This window comes from Saccopteryx leptura, chromosome 9, assembly GCF_036850995.1.
Source record: "Saccopteryx leptura isolate mSacLep1 chromosome 9, mSacLep1_pri_phased_curated, whole genome shotgun sequence".
In the NCBI taxonomy this organism is placed as follows: Eukaryota; Metazoa; Chordata; class Mammalia; order Chiroptera; family Emballonuridae; genus Saccopteryx; species Saccopteryx leptura.
In genome coordinates, this window is record NC_089511.1 from 8,847,855 (window position 1) to 8,860,821 (window position 12,967).

Consider the following 12,967-nt stretch of genomic DNA (forward strand, 5'->3'; position numbering starts at 1 on the left):
AACAGAGACCATATATGGCCTGCAAAACCTAAAATGTTTATTTTACTAGAACAAATACATGAAATTAATGCTTCCCCGGGCACCCCGCTGTGCACACAGTGAGGGGGGAGGTGGGGGAGAGGGGAGGTGGGGAGGGAGGGGAGGTGGGGGGAGGAGGTGGGGGAGGGGAGGTGGGGGAGGGGAGGTGGGGGGAGGGGAGGTGGGGGGGGAGGGAGCCATATTTAAGTAGCATGTACGGAGCTCCTCACAGGTTCCAGGCACCAGCTAAGCCCCTTGTGGTCATTACCTTACTGAGTCACTGCACAGCCTCCACCTTGTACAGACGCGGAGGGAAAGGAGGCCAAGGCCATATGTTAAGACACAGAACTGGATGTTCCAGGCCCCTCGTTTTATGGATTCAAGACAGAGAGCAGCCCAGTGCATGCTGGAGACCGGCTGCAGGCTGGGCCCAGCCCAGGGCCTCTCCCCTCCTGACCTTCCTCTTCCCCTGCCACTGGGCCTGCGAGGACCACTCCAACCCCAGCTTAAGTGAAGGGAACTGACTCGATAGGATCTGAGCAAGGGAAGCCACACGGCCCCAATTTCCTCTCCACGTTCTCCAGGAAGCCCTGGGCCACGTGGGGAGCCTGCGCGGGCCTTTTGATGTTTGCCTTCCTGCAAGTCAGAAGCAGACGGACAAGAGACGCCTTCACCTCCTCCTCGCAAACTCACAGCAGCAGGCTTCCAATCACGCCGGAAACAAATCCAGAGGTGAAGCAACGAAGAAAAGAAGCCCAGAAGGAAGAGAGAGACCGTTGTTGTTCAGAGAGCTTTTGGGACAAGGAGACCCTTTAACGGTCACTACAGGGCATGTCAGAGAGTTCACGAACAGCCCCCACCGCCACCGCCACCGTCGCAGCCCTGGGCTGAGCGCCTGCAGCAGCAGGAAATCAGCCGGAGCCAGGGCCTCCGGTGACTCAGCTGAGCCCGCTCAGGGTGGGACCTGAGGCCCTTCTCTGCACACAGGAGCTGGGGATCGGAAAGCCAGGACCAGGAGGCTGCCACCCGCCAAGTTTAGATGCCAGCTCACGTGGTCACTTTCATCCGCCGGGACACCAGGTCTGTAAATATCCTTCGGGACCCTGATTTGTATTTGTGGTTCAATTTGTGACATGTGCTAGAAATCATGGCGGCATTTAAGCCGTAAGGGAAAGAACCAGTGAATCGATCTCTCTCTCTCTCTATCTCTCTATCTCTACTATCTCTCTGTCTCCCAAACTTTTCATTGCAATGAGATAGGAGGCTAATGTGCGGCTCCCTGAAATTTTTGTCAAAATTACGTTGGGCTTCTGCTGTTGCACTGTTTTTTGTTTTTGTTTTTTTTTACGTAATGATTTTAGAGAAAGGAATGCTGAGAGGGAGAGAAAAAAATAATTTGTTGTTCCACTTACATATGCATTCATTGGTTGATTCTTGTATGTGCCCTGATGGGGGATTGAACCCACAATCTTGTCGTATCAGGACGAATCTTTAACCAACTACGCTACCCTGGCAGGGTACCACTAGCCGTGCCGGACAGTTCCAAGGTGCCAATGAAGATCAAAGCTCTCATCTCATTGCAACCCCTTCCTGCCTTCACTCGCCACATTGACCACCAAAAATTATTCAGGAACCATGGAAGAAATATATACAGAAAAGGACGAGCAGTAGCCTTTTTTCCTTCTGGAGTGAGGGGAGAATTAAATAAGAAACATCAGTGCCTTCTCCTGGTTGAATCCTTTATGGCATGTTTTGTAATTTTTTCTTTAAATCTCAATATCCCAACAACTCTTTGGTCACTATTTTATAGGGGGTGGAACTAAGACTCCCGGAAGTCAATTGACTTGCCCAAGGATGACATGTTACTGAGTTGATGGAGCCAGAATTCAGCACAGGGCTCTCTGATTTTATAGTCTGAACTTTTTCAGATAATATCTACTTGTATCCACTTTCAAATGCCCACGTGGCCCCCTCACGTCTGTGTTATGAAAGCAAGGTCCTGTTAAGCCTGAATGTGCCTTGAAATTATATTAGAGTCCCTTGGACTTGGACTTGTCAGCGTTGCCCACTCTGCCAGCTAATTTGGAAAGTGAAGGTCCCCTGCTGTTGACATACATATGTATGAGCATGCTCTGTTCTCAGATTTGTCCCCCCATTCATGACCTCCACCCTCAGCTCCCTCTACAACTGATGTTTCCTTTCCAAACCTTCTCCCTAGCCAGCCCTCAGGTCTTCCTTTTCCCAGTAATGACACCACCACTCAGCTAGTTGATCCAGCCAAATGCTTTGGAGGCAACTGTTTGACAAGCCCAGAGATTTCATCTCAGACCCTCCCCTAAGGGCCCAAGGTATCTGAATTCACGGCGCAGTGTGAGTAGCCGGACAGAACAGGTGGGCGGGATGGGCCTCCTGAGACCGGTCACACGGAGAAGGGACCTCGCAGAGGGCTGCACGCTTCTCTGAGGGGAGAGGAGGCTTCGGTAGGAGCATTCCAGGTTGCAGCAGAAAAGAAAAGCCCCTAAGGAAGCAGCTGAGCCTAGAGGTCAAAGCAAGGTCTTGGTGGGAGTTCCGGAGCTGAACACTTGCACAGAACTTCCTATATGTCTGGGGCTGCTTATGTGTTTTAAGTGCTGTACATCAACGAACTCATTTCATCTTCACAACGTCACAAGGAGGGGAGAAGTCTTATTTCTCCTCCTGTAAAATGCTCAGGGTTGATGACCAGGGTTTGGTCTGGCACTCCTCAGTGTCAGGGACATCGGTGCCTCTGTCGTGTGGCTCTGCATCCTTCTCAGGGTGGCTGCTGGAGCTCCAGGCTCCACGCACAGTCCCAGCCTGCAGGAAGGAGGAAGCTGTAAGAAAGTAGCGCTAGCAAAGGCACGCTCCTCAAGTGGCACATACCACTGCCGCATATGCCCGCTAACCAGAACGCAGTCACGTGATCACACAAAGCTGCCAGGGAAGCTGGACAACGTATTATTCTAGGCAGCTAAATAGCTGTTTAAAAGCTAGGATCATCCCAATAAATTCTTTTTTTTTTTTTTAAGCTAGTGGTCTCTTTTATGAAGGGAGAACTAAAAATATACATTAAGGAACAATAAGGGAACTCTGCCGCCTAGATTGAGTAAGCTGACCTGGAACACCCATAGAGGCGTGGGACTAGTTCACGTGATGTATTAATTATTACTGGATAACAGCTTTCTCCCAAACTTAGAGGCTTAAAGCAACAACTATGCTATCTCACGTGGTTTCTGAGAGCGAGGAAGCTGAGAGCATCTTAGCTAGGGAGTTCTGAGTCTCTCACAAGGCTGCAGTCAACTTGTCAGCTGGGGCTGCTGTAGGTTAAAGGCTCCTCTGGGGCTAGAGAATCCACCTCCAGACCCACTCACGTGGCTGTTGCCAAGCTCACCAGCTGTTGGTCAGAGGCTCTGTTCTGTGCCATGTGGGTCTCTCCATAGGCTGCTCACAACATAGCAGCTTGTTTTCTCCAGAGCATGAGATCCAAGAAAGAGACAGAGAGAGAAGGGAGAGTGAAAGAGGGAGAAAGAAAGAGAAAGCCCAAGATGGAAGCCACCGTTTTTTATTACACATTTTTAGAAAAGACACTCCATGACTTCTGCCATTTTCTTTTGGCCACAGGAACCAACCGTGGTGCAATGTGGGAGAGGACCACAAAGAGGGGTAACCAGGAACCAGAATCTCTGGGGGCCGTCTCCAAGGCTGGCTACCAGCCAGAGGTAAGGAAATGAGAGTCAGGGGTTAGACACATCACCGGTAGACAGAGTTCCCTGGAGCCAGGAAGAGTCCACAGGTTCAGGAAGACTGACTGGCCCTAGACAGCCGGAGGTCACAGGCTGAGGAATACAATAGAATGTTCCTTCTGATTGTCTCCTGATACCTGCCAAATCACCCCTAAGAGATACACCTTTCTACCAACTCGGGGCGAGAGACGGTTGCATCGTCTGTAATGATGAAACTACCCACAGTGCACACAGCTCAAGCCCCCCCAGGTGCAAGGCCGAGACCCTGAGCCGATAAACCCCCTGGTAATGTGTGGACACAGCGCACAATCCGGGGAAGCGAGCACGCACCGGGCTTTGCAAGCCTCCCAAAGACCACTGCTCACCACGTGAAGTCACCGATGTGGACAAGCCAGTCATCCCAGAGACTGGCAGTCTCCACTGGCCCATCGCCTGAAACTGGAGACCCAATACCCCGCGGATGGTATACGTCGTTATAAAGGCAGTTCAGTGTTCACCTCCGTAGCCAGATGCCAACACGCAGGCCGTTGTGCGTGACTAACTCAGCGCTTTCTGCAGGGGGAAAAAATCTTGAGTCTTGTTTTCTTCCAAGCCTAAGGGTCACTCAGAAAGGCAAGCTTCGGCGACTCGTACACAGAGACTAATTTCTATGGCCATTGCCCAAAACTGGAGGAGAGGGGGACAATGACACACAAAGCACATTGCAGGAGACAGTCAGCCATTGAGTTTGGTCTTAATATTCTAGTCCACGAGCCAGCAGTTGCACTCAGGCCTGGTTGGGGGGGGGGGGGGGGGCTTGGGTTTTTTTTGTTTTTTTTTAAAAAGGGCAGGAAAAACCCACACACATTCTTTCAATTTCTAAAGGGAAATTTGACTCGAGCTGTAGAACAAAGGATGAAGAAATAGAAGTAAAAGAAAATCAAAGAAAAAGTGATTTGGATTCAAGGGGATCAGATGTTTCATTTATTGCAGGTTGGAGACCTTCAATCAGTCAAATGAAAGGAACATTTGTATTAAAATACCTACGAGGCAGAGAGAAAGCCTTGATCGGGTGCGGGAGAGTTAAGTTACAGCAATGTTGCTGAGAGATATGAACCCACCTTCGAGGCTATCTGTTCCCAATATTGAAGGTTTTCTGTGCTACGAACCTGAGATGAAAGGTAGTTGTTTTGACGTCTGGGTCTGGAAGCCAGACGCTGAAATTAGCAGCGCTCGCGAAGTGTGTGTCGCTGCAAAGCCCGGACAGGACGAAAATGTAGCCGCTTTATTAAAATAAAAAGACGCTAATGTAACACCCAGGGTCTGAGTCCCCCACGCGGGCAGGGTGCGGACGGGAATTGCGAAAACACCTTCCACCAGATGGGAAGGGACGGGGAAGTCAGGGGACCCCGGGAACAGCCCCCTTTCTGCCCCTGGGATGGTCAGTGCACGATGACTGGGACTTTGTTATCCGGTGCCAGGCACACAGGAGGTGTTCCACGGATAGATGGCAAATGAATGCATGAATGCAACCTTGGGTAAACCTTCTCCTCTTTGGGCCTACGGCTTGTAAAATGAGGGGGTTGGATAGCTGAGGGTTCCCCCAGTAGGCTGAATACCACACAGATGGTTTGGGGTGATAAAAATGAATATAGCATTCAATCATACCAGTGCATACAGGGAGCATGGCATCGCTTTTGAACTCTCTTTCAAGCTTTCTGGTTCTCTCTCAGAGAAAGGCCAGGGCCTTTAACAACCTCCCCCATAAACCTCATGTCATAATAACGACCGGGGAGAACACAGGCTCCCAGCCCTCCACCCACAATGGCGTGCAGCTACAGTTAATAACATGAGCTCTTTCCTTTTGTACTTATTTGTACAATCACCTATGTATGGCTCGTGATAGTACTTTTTCCCTTACCAAACTGCTTTTTTAAAGTTCTGTTTTCAGACAAATGTATATAAGTAAACATGAATTACTGTAAATAATATAGCAGCTCAGAAGGGAAGTAGAAAGACCCAGATGCCTTTGGTTTGGGCAAAACTGTCCAAGGTCTTTCAGAAACACTGACCATCTGCCCTGGCTGACGGCTCAGTGGATAGAGGGTTGGCCCAACGCATGAACGTCCCAGGTTTGATTCCCAGTCAGGGCATATGTGAGAAGCGACCATCTGTTTCTCTCCCCTTCTCTCCCTCTTCCCCTCCTGCAGCCAGTGGCTCAATTGGTTCGAGCGCCGGCCCCAGACAAGGGTTGCCAGGTGGACCCCGGTCAGGGAGCATACAGCAGTCTATCTGTCTATCTCCCCTCCTCTCTAGGGGAAAGGTGGAGATTGTGGAAAATTGGGAAAATTGTCCAAAATAGTCCCGTTTTTAGATCTTCTGATGTATCAAGAGACACAAGAAATTCAGAATCATTTGTGAAGTCTCCCAATTTTCACATGGGCTCTAACTTACAAAGGCTCTGTGAGGTAACATGTGTTCTGTAAAACATACAGAAAAGTCAGAAGTCTCCCAGGAAAGGCAAAGCTGGGGGAAAAAAGTCCCTTGGGACCTGGTCTAAGATCATTGTGTGATCTGGGACAAGCCCTTGGGTTTCTCTGTGCCTTGAGTTTAAAGCTGCAAAAAACAGTATAAAAATAGTATTTATTTGTTCTTCAACTTTTAGTGACAATTTCTATATATTAAACACTGTGCCAGATGTTGGATTTAAAGATTAAATCAATATGTTTATCACTGAAACAGAGACAAGAACAGTGAACTCTGGGGCCACAGGATAACAGCGGCCGTGAAATAAACTCGGGGGCACAGGAGAAAAAGTCAGTAGGTCTGCCTGGAAGAGATGTCATGTCAGGCCGGGCAGGCTGAATGTGGCTCTGCCCGGTAGCCAGGGCAGAGGAAAAGTGACTTTGCCTTGATACCAAAGTGCTCTGCGTGCCAACACAGCATGAATCTCTTGAGTTCAAAATGCATGCATGCACACCCATAATAGTTTGTAGAGTGTGCAAATCCCAAAATGCATCTCTCTCTTGCATAACAAGTACTTCTCCACCTGTGAAAGCAGACCCTGGAGTTTTCCCTGTGCTGCTCCCCCTCCTTTGTCTTACTGGCGTCACCAAGGTCCGGGAACCCAGGTCAGGCGTTTTATTTTGGTGTCACTCCAACTCTTCATCTTCCTCATCCTCCACATGCACGCCAGAGATGTGTCCCTCAAGTCGTGGGTGTCCTCGCCCACCACCCACAGTCACGCCTCCACCATGCAGTTCAGCCACTTGTCTCCTGCGTGGACTCTTGCTGTTGTCTTCTGTCTGCTCCTCCTGTCTATCTGCCAGCCGATCCACTGCAGTTTCCAAAACCCAGATCTGACACTGCAGGTCCTCTGCCTTTAAACCTTAGTGGCTCCTCCTGATCCCGGGACAAAGCCTAGCGCGGCCTCCACGGCCCTTGGCACTCTGGGCCCCACCTACTAGTTCTTCTTCACTGTCCTTGGTAGAAGGCCCTATAGCAGAGGCTAACAGGTGCCATAGATGGCCCCCAGCAGACGCTCCTCAGGACCTGCCTGGCCCTCTCCTACCTTGGTGGCCTTCCCTAGGCTCTCCTGCCTTCCCCGTGTGACTTCCCTGATGTATTTAGCTGTAGACCCATGGCCAGATTCAAGCACTGCCTCCTCTGGAAACCTGCTCTGGTTCTCCTCCCCGCCCCCACCCCACTGTCCCCCTTCTGTCCCGTCTGGGGCCCAGCAAGCTAAGGATATATATGAGCTAGAGAATTCAGGAGATGAGGCAGGCAGGGTCTGGAAGGTCTGGAAAGTCTGGGAGGGGAACGCCTTTCTGAAAAGCCATTCTTGCAAAAGCCTCAACCCAGAAGGCCGTTTTTGCAAAAGCCTCAATCCGCACAGCGCTTTCTCCACGGGGACCCACCCACAGGAAGAAAGAGAAAGCAATCTCACACGTTGGAAAAAGGCCTGGGGCGGAAGAAATGAAAAGCCACCAGTTGGCAGTAGGTGCTGCAGGAGGTTGAGCAGGAAACCCAGGTCACATGGGAGGTGGAGGCGCTTCTGGGAAGCATATGGACCCCAGCCCTCCGCTGACGCTGACGCTGACGCTGCCCGCTGAGGGGCGGGGCTCAGACAGCCACACATCCCGGGGAGGGGCCGGTCGTGGGCAAGATGGCAGGGGGCTGAGGCAGGTAGGCTGACTGCTTTAGGGCACAGCCGGCTCACACACAGCTGTGTCTCTATCAGTCACCAGGGGCAGTAACTCCTCCAAGAGAACACCCCCCTTTCTGCCTTGAATATCCAGACATTTTCTTATAAAGCAAAGTCTCTAACTAAAACACCCAGGCCCAGCAGGTGACGAGAGAATGATGTCATAATGCCTCCGAGGAGGGACCAGGCTGGTCAGATCACGGCCACGACAGGCAGGTGCCCTCTGATCAGCTCCAGCTGACTGTCGCCAACTCTGCTGATTTTTCTAGAAACACCAGATACTGGAATTTTCATGGGAAACCTTCTGTTATTAAAAGGTTGGCTTAATTAAAAACAAACAAACAAAAAAAGAAAAAAACATACAGTGCAAAAGAAAGAAAGTTAGCTGTATCTGAGCTCTGATATGCAGGTTCGTGTTTAAATCATCCATTTGGAGCATATATATAATATATACATACACACACACACACACACACACACACACATATGGCCTTCAAGTCTGCACACCGCCATCTCTTTGGCTGATAACTGATGCTCTCAGTATGTTGGATATTTTTCTTAATATCGAGGTATTTGGGCCCTGGCCGGTTGGCTCAGCGGTAGAGCGTCGGGTAGAGCGTCGGCCTAGCGTGCGGAGGACCTGGGTTCAATTCCCGGCCAGGGCACACAGGAGAAGCGCCCATTTGCTTCTCCACCCCTCTGCCGCGCTTTCCTCTCTGTCTCTCTCTTCCCCTCCCGCAGCCAAGGCTCCATTGGAGCAAAAATGGCCCGGGCGCTGGGGATGGCTCTGTGGCCTCTGCCTCAGGCGCTAGAGTGGCTCTGGTCGCAACATGGCGACCCCCAGGATGGGCAGATTATCGCCCCCTGGTGGGCAGAGCACCGCCCCCTGGTGGGCGTGCCGGGTGGATCCCGGTCGGGCGCATGCGGGAGTCTGTCTGACTGTCTCTCCCCGTTTCCAGCTTCAGAAAAATGAAGAAAAAAAATATTGAGGTATTTGGCCCTACAGAGACACGGCTTCAGTATCCTATAATAGTCACAATATTTTTCTGAGCATGTCCTGAATATCTATTTTTATGTGAGATCAATGTCTATATCATCATTCTTCTTCTTGCTATTATTATTAATATTAATTTATTTTAAGAACAAGAAGAGTCTTGGACATCAGCTAGACTTGTCCCTGCGCCAATATTTCACAGTTTGGGGCCCTGGAGGCACAAGCTCACTCAGGTCCCCAGGGCACAGCTGGACAGTAGGGGGGTGCGGGGGTGGGGGGAGGGACCTCCTCCAGGCTGCTCCGCCGCCCGGTCTTTGCTCAGGTCCGGGGGATTTATACAGCCTGTGCACCCACGAGCTGCTGTGTTTGTGTGTTCCCTGGTCCTGAAGAAAAGAGCCCACCAGGTCGCCAGATGTGCTGAGTTCAAGGGCGCCCGAGGAAGTGGTTTGCCAGCCATGAGAAGCCGGCCGGTCTGGGGTGTAATCTGGCCTGCCCGTCAGCCTCGCCTTTCCGCCCACAGATGATAAAAAGCCAGGCTGGAGGAAACTGACGCACAGTCATGCGCCCCGGGAACTGTCTGTCTCCTTGGCAGTCTTTCATCTGGGGCTCCGGCAGGACTTCCCTCCCCCTTCCTAGGCACATGTGAAGCCCCAGGAGCCCTCGGCCGTGTGTGAGGGACAGGCATGTCTCTACCTGGTGGGGCCTGTCCATGTTCCAGGGTCTCCCCTTGCCTGGGGTCCCCGAGCCCCGCATTTTTGCTTTCTGCGTCAGCTGCTGCATTTCTCAGAGAACCTGCAGAGGAGAAGGCCAAGCCTACTTCAGAGGCGTGAGGTTCTGATGGAAGAATCACAGCCTGCCGTCTGGGAGGGACTTCTGGGGACATGTCAAGTGTGCCCCATACTCCAACTTCTGCGGAGCTCGCCGGGAAGTTCCCGCACTCTGTCTGCCTCTGCCTTTCTCACCCCATGCGTCCCATTTATTTTCATATCAGTGCAGACCTCGGCCACAAACTGCCTGTTTTCACTTTAAATAATACACACATATGTGTAAGTGTGTATGAGAGAGCAGAAAGGGGAGAAGATGGGAAGAGACGGATTATGAGGTATCCACTATGCACTCCAATCTTCCCAATCCATCCTGTGAGGTCAGTTTTCTAATCCTGGCTTTCCAGAGGCATCCCTGAAGGCTCCTCCCCTCCTCTCCGTCCCCTGTATTCCTTTCCTCCCCTCCTGTCCCGTCCTCCTCCCCTGCCTCAGTGTTGTCTCCGCAGGCTCAGTCTGACCCGGTGCAGGGTGGCTGGCTGCGTGCACGGCGCCGTAGCGTAGCGTGCTGTCGGGGGGCGGGCCCGGATTCCGTCTCACCGTGGGCGTTCATCCTGGGGAGTTTCTGCGCGGATGGACATCTGGCCTCAGAAGTTCATGGGGATTCACGGGATGCTGCAACATGTCCTTGTCCTGAGCAGATGTGGCCACAGAGCAGAACACCACGGTGGGTGCTCAGGCAGTCCGGAGGATGGCAGCTCCCGCTCCGGGGTCAAAGAGAACAGGGTGCCTGCCCCCACTGGCGGTGGCTCCTCAGGCGAGTGGAGCAGCCTCTCTGGACCCATCCAATGGGGGCGATACTAACTGGTACAAGAACTAACCAGGACTAGTACTAAAAGCGTAGCGTGGTGGTGAGGATGAGCGGAGACAACAGTGTTTGGAGACTAAGAGAGATCATATGATACCGAAAATGACCTAGGTGATGCTCAGACAAGACGTTAAATAACATCGACTCGCGTGGTACATACATTATGTTCTCTTTAACTCCCTCGGGACCCTCCTAAGGACATCAGGAAAGTCTTTATTTGATGCTCGTATGTCTCAAAGGGGATCAGAACATCCCCCCCCTCCAAAAGGTACTATTTTGGTGAATGAATTATTTTGAGCTGAAGGCAATAGAGAGACCCTGTGGGCTCATGAGAAACTTGATCTCTCCCTTAAAGAACTTAAATGTGGGGCCTTACCCAAATAAGAGTTATCACCAGAAATAACTTTTTATGACCCATCTATAGGCAAGGAACACTTCTAATTACTGAACATCTGCTCTTCTTATCATCCTGCGAATGACCCTCCTCCGCTCTGAAGCCCCGAGGCTCCTTACGTCACCCCTCGCTCAGGATGTCCTGCATACCTCATTTTTCTTTCTGTCTCTGAACCGCTCGTGGGTGTGGGTTCCCATACATACGTATGTAATTAAATTCAGCGCGTGTTCTCTTGTTAATCCATCTCGTGTCGATTTCATTTTTAGACCCTTCTAGAATTGGAATCATACAGTGTTTGTCCTTTTGTGGTGGGTTTTTATGTCACTTAGCACACTCTCTTCAACGTTTATTGCAGAATAATATTTTTATAGGCATATAATAAGAAGGCTAGGATTACAAGGAAAACAATTTCTATTAAGTGACAGTTACCCAAATAATTTTAAAAGGGATAGTCATTCTTGGGGTTTTTGTTAACCTTGAAATAACAAGACACAGAGGTGGATCTAAGAGTTATACTTTCAAGAGAGCAATGAGTCAAATATTTTAAGATATTCTGATGGCAACCATCACGTGATATTAAATATCTGTGATTCTATTTGATGACAAGGGCACAAAAGTCATACATACGTAGTACTGATACACTTCTGGTTTGTTGCCTACACTCAGAATTAAAAGAAATGCTAAATTTTGTTTAGAAATTAGTCTCCCCCCAAAATATGTATGTATATGCCTGTACATATACACATATATACAATTTTCCCATCCAAGCTCACAGACATTCTGAATTCTCCACCATGGATCTTTTAGGGACCGTCTGCTCCATGGACCCCGAGTTAAGGAGCCCCACTCCTGAAAAGGGTGTTGCCAATCGCCAGCAGCTTCTTTCCATCTTGGCTAATAGGTGGGACAAAGGCCGGCTTCTCCCAGCTTCCTCCTGGCCCCAGAAAAGGGAAGACAGGCCCCTTTTTGCTCTGCAAACAGTTCCCGGTGACTCATTTTGACGTGGTGTACAGTGGAGCCCTCGGATGGGGGGGGGCATGGCCTGCAATACGGGAGCACCTCCACACGTGTGGACCCTGGTGTTCTCAGGGACGGAGGAGACCCTACGTTCAGGTTTCTCCTCTGCAAACAGGCTGTGGATCACCAACCTTTCATTAAGATACAATGTGTTTTGTTTTTCTTTTTCTAAAGCAGTGTGTCCTAATAAATACCATGTGAGCGGGGGTGTGGGTGCTACAGAAGTTATCATTGCAGGTGAAAAGCCATGAGATGTACAGCAGGCTCACCCCGGGGCCTTCTGGAAGGGAAGAGCTTCCATGGGCTTCAGAGATGAGCATGTACCATGTGGACCACATTCCCTGACTTCAGAGCCAAATCACCATGTGGCAGGTACTGCCTTCGTGTGTACAGGGAGGACAGGAGGAGGCAGGGCTCTGACGTAGACGACCTCTGCCCTGGCGTTTGTATGACGTGAGCACCAGGAAAGGACAGTGGCCGGGTTGGAAGTATACTTCCTGCCACTGAGACCCGTGGGCTTTGGGGATGGGAGCTCCTTCCTGTGAAAGAAAGTGTTTCTGCAGATTGGAATGTGTTGGTGTCCCTGTGACCTCTTCACGCCCCCCTAGTTAGAGTCGCCAGATAAAATGCAAGATTTCCAGTTAAATATGAATTTCAGATAAAAAATGATTTTTTTTTTTTAGTGTAAGTATGTCCCACGCCATATGCCAAAAATATGCAAAAACCATTATCGTTGTTTACCTGAAACTCAGATCTGAGTGTCCTGTATTTTTACTCATTAATTCTGGAAACTCTATCCCCACTCAGAGTGGGTTCTGCAAGCTCTTCTCAAGACCTTTATAAGACACCGAGGCCAGTCTGGGACACGGGGGTCAGCTCAGAGACATCACTACAGTCAGCACAATGGACACCCAAGACCAGTCTGGGACACAGGGGTCAGCTCAGAGACATCGCCACAGTCAGCACAATGG

General features: G+C 50.5%; 1 long non-coding RNA gene across 1 annotated transcript; it reads left to right on the forward strand.

The window, feature by feature from the left end:
- Nucleotides 1-502: 502 nt before the first annotated feature.
- Nucleotides 503-11,195, forward strand: LOC136380992 (uncharacterized). Its single transcript, XR_010747003.1, has 3 exons — nt 503-1,098; nt 3,658-3,755; nt 11,010-11,195. It is a non-coding gene; the product is annotated as an uncharacterized lncRNA (long non-coding RNA).
- Nucleotides 11,196-12,967: the final 1,772 nt, after the last annotated feature.